The sequence below is a fragment of the Camelina sativa genome, chromosome 1 (genome assembly GCF_000633955.1).
Source record: "Camelina sativa cultivar DH55 chromosome 1, Cs, whole genome shotgun sequence".
Lineage (NCBI taxonomy): Eukaryota > Viridiplantae > Streptophyta > Magnoliopsida > Brassicales > Brassicaceae > Camelina > Camelina sativa.
Window position 1 is genome coordinate 6,014,253 of NC_025685.1, and position 3,875 is coordinate 6,018,127.

General features: G+C 34.9%; 2 pseudogenes; both read right to left on the minus strand.

Annotated features, from left to right (window-relative positions):
• LOC109132711 overlaps positions 1–61 on the minus strand; it is a 6,581-nt pseudogene extending 6,520 nt beyond the window's left edge.
• Positions 333–1,740, minus strand: LOC109132712 (annotated as a pseudogene).

Here is a 3,875-nt window from a genome sequence, read left to right on the forward strand (position 1 = left end):
ACCTCGATCGAGTGCTCGAAGAAGTCCAACGCTCACCGTTCACGGTGCGAATCTCCCGCATTCAAGTCCGCTACGTAAACAAGTTCAAGTTCACCCCGTACAACGGATTAGACGATCCGAAGCCATTTTTGACGTCAATGAGTTTTGCAATCAGCCGAGCTCATTTCAGTGACGAAGAGTACGAAGCTGGCTGCTGCCAGCTGTTCGTTGAGAATTTAGCCCATGAGGCTCTAGGGTGGTTCTCCCGGCTCCCACCGAACTCGATAGGGAGCTATCACGAGCTTACCACCGCCTTTCTTCAACATCACTCTACATTCATGATTCGAGGCGCGTCAAACGCCGATCTCTGGAACATGTTCCAGCGAAACGACGAATCTCTCCGAGACTTCATGGAAAGGTTTAAAAGAATCGTGNTTGTAAACAGTAACTTTTGGAGTTTCATGAACTTTCTCGCCCGTTTCTGGATCTACCTCGCAAGGATCGTAGCTTGTAGAGAAATAAGCGACGATAGGAGAGATTCTATCGGGTCTCTCACGGATTTGTTTCACCTTGAGTCTGATTTTCTTGTCTCTGTTTTGATCCTCTGTTTCTGGTTCTGTTTCTGTTGCAATCTCCTTCCCTTTCCTTTGCTTCTTCTCTAGAGGTTCTGGTGTGTTGAACTCCTCCTCTTCCTCTTCGTCGTTAAGGTGGTCAATCATGTCTTCGCTTCCCATGGTTGTTAAAGCTTTGGATTCTCTCAGTCGATCAAAGAAGCTGCAAACAATGTAGAAGAAGAGACCACTCACTAAAATACTAAAACCCTAATTTCGGCGACTTTGTTCAGGAAAAATTGCAAAACGGACCCTTGTATTTATCCAAGTTGATTAAAAAGATCTTCACATAATTTTTGTTTTTTTACCCTTGAACTTTTGACCCGTTCTAAAAGGACCCCAACGTCATAACGACGTCTACGCTCGTCTGAGAGAAAACAACGCGTTAGTTCATCAGAAACAAATAAAACGACACGCTGTTTGTGATTTGTGAAAAATTTATTATTATTATTATTATTATTATTTTTTTTTTTTTTTTAACACATACCTTCATTAATTACAACCAAGTGCCTCCTAAAAGAGATACACCTACAATACAACAGATATAAAAAGATTACTCGAATAAACGAACCAGGTAACCAAAAAGGAGTCCGAAGGGGAGGTAAGCCGCTGAGCTCTCGACAAAGGATCGAGATGACACCGAATTATGCTTTTAACTTCAAGAAGTTGAACAGAAGCAAGTGAAAGGTATTGTTATGGATACGATAGTTGCGTTCTGTCCAGATTATGTAGACCGATGCTTGACACGCTAGCCGAAGAATCAAAGCTGTGTTCTTATCTCGGCAAGGATTCTTCAGCCATGTAACTCCATCCTCAAATAAAGCAAGTGGAGAAACATGGGCTCACGATGTGAAATAGTGCCAAATCTCAGAGGAATAAGCGCAATCAAAGAATAGATGTTGCCGAGACTCGTCGTGTGAGTTGCAGTGCAGACAGAGTGGAGACACCACTAGACCCCAGCTGTGAAGTCTATCCTTTGTATGAAGCCTGTGTCTAGAGTTAACCCATGCAACAAAAGCATGCCTAGGAATCCTTCCTATAAACCAAACTGCTTCATACCATTCCACTCATGATCTAGGCGGGTTCAAGTAAGACCAAGTTTTTACAGTAGAGAAAGTATATAGGGTACACCATCACCAATCTTCCACATATAACAATCATCCCCTGCATCCGCTTGCAAATTCACTACATAATTATTATCTTATCAAAAACAACAAAACTATCTTGGAACATTGAGACCTCAATTTTTGCTTTTAATCGAACTTAAACTTATATTGATAAGGATGAGATGAAGAAGAGGCTTCAGCTATCTAATGTGGAAGAAGATTCATACAATCCATAATGTTGACCTTATAAAAATCTTATAAAAACTTATTAAAACCTTGTAAACGCTTTTAAAAATCTATAAAACCTTATAAAAATCTTATAAAAAATCTTGTAAACGCTTTTACAATGTTTTTAAAAAAAAATTTTATAAGATTTTTATAAGGTTTTTTTAAGGCATTTACAAAGTTTTTATAAAGTTTCTACTTATAAAAACTTTATAAATGTCTTATAAATATTTTTAAGTCGTTTAAACCTTATTAAAACCTTATAAAATTTTTGTAAACTTTTTTTGGCAGGAATATTTTTTGACAATATTTTTTTGGCGGATTTTTTTTTTTTTTAATTTTGGTGGGAAAATTTTGTTTTTTAAACTAGAGTTCGGGTTTGTAGAAAGAGGTAACTGTTGTATTGGATTACAAGATTTGCAAGCGTGTAGCCTATCTTGGGATGGTTATTAGCAGTACAGTGTCATTCTCTGCCTCGATGAGCCTCATTCTTCTCTTCATCAGTGGTTTACGACTAAGGTACCAACCAATCAACTATGTACAGTACAATTTCATATAAGAAGACTACTTAATTAGTACGTCCTCCGTTTTATGTAATTTTTAGATTAGTTTAATATTTTCTATTATGTAGTCTTGTTTATAATTGGTTGAACTTTTTTAAATTAGTCTTTTTTTAATTTGCGAGTTTTTAAGCAAAATATCATATATTTTGAAACGGATGGATATTCAATCTATAATAACTTGCATGAACCCTCGAATTTTATAGTAACTTTTGCGTTTGACAATTTATTACTGAAACAGTGAAAAGTTAGAACTAAAAGTCTAAAAATAGTCATGTAAAAGAATTAAGGTTAAGATGTTGATTTTAGGTTAGTGTGCCCAATGGTTGACTTAAACTACTTAACAAAACAGATTGGTATAAAATACTAACTCGATCGTTTTTTAACTGGACTTACTGACTTTATATGAAAAATAATAGATCTCATATATCATAGTTATCTTATGATGTTTTTGTTATACACTCCGCAGCGGTAATTTGTGTATCGGCAGCGTTCTTTTTCGCAATCGTATTGGTGCCATCCGACGATGAAATAATTCTGTATATGCTTCTGATTTATTTTTTATTTTGGGTCGCGTTTCCTGTTTTACTATTCCTAATCCAACTTTTTTTTTTTTTTTCCTAATCCAACTTGTTCGATTGATATGTTGGCTTATTTGTCGCATATGTCGTCGTATTTGCCAACGTCGTCGACGATCCCCTCCACGATTGCTTCCACTAGCTACATCCATCTCGGCCAATTGACGAAGAGTAGGAACTATGAACATGTGGCTCAAACTCACGTATGAAAGGACAATGTGTCAGCAATGTTACAACTATAATATATGCCTCTTATTGTCATTTTATAAGGTTTAACATGGGGGTTTTTGTATTTCTTCATTGAAATTAAATTGTGTTATTAAATTAATTAAGACGTTGATCAGTACCATACAATAGTTCAGCAATCTAATGTGGAAGATTCATACAATTCATATATAATTTATTATGTACGAAAGCATCTGTGCCGGAACATGTGAAAATTATGATGTAAATACACCAAATTCATGATTAGATTTTTTAGTTAAATATTTCTGGGTAAATTTGTATCGGACTAATTTCATGACTGTCGATCACAGTCTGTAAGCAATTATTTTTTTGGTTAGGGGTTCTTTAACATTTAATATTTTCTTCTCTTTCCAATTCGATAACAACAATATATATATATATATATATATATATATATATATATATTTATTTTAGGCTAGCTACATGTTTATTAGAGAATTACTGAATTAATAATAAATAAATAAAAACTAATACATGCTATTTTGTTTTGTTACCCACCTCACTCAGATACATATTTAAGCTGAGTTATCCAACATATTCTATATGAGTAACATATGGATTTAAATTTAT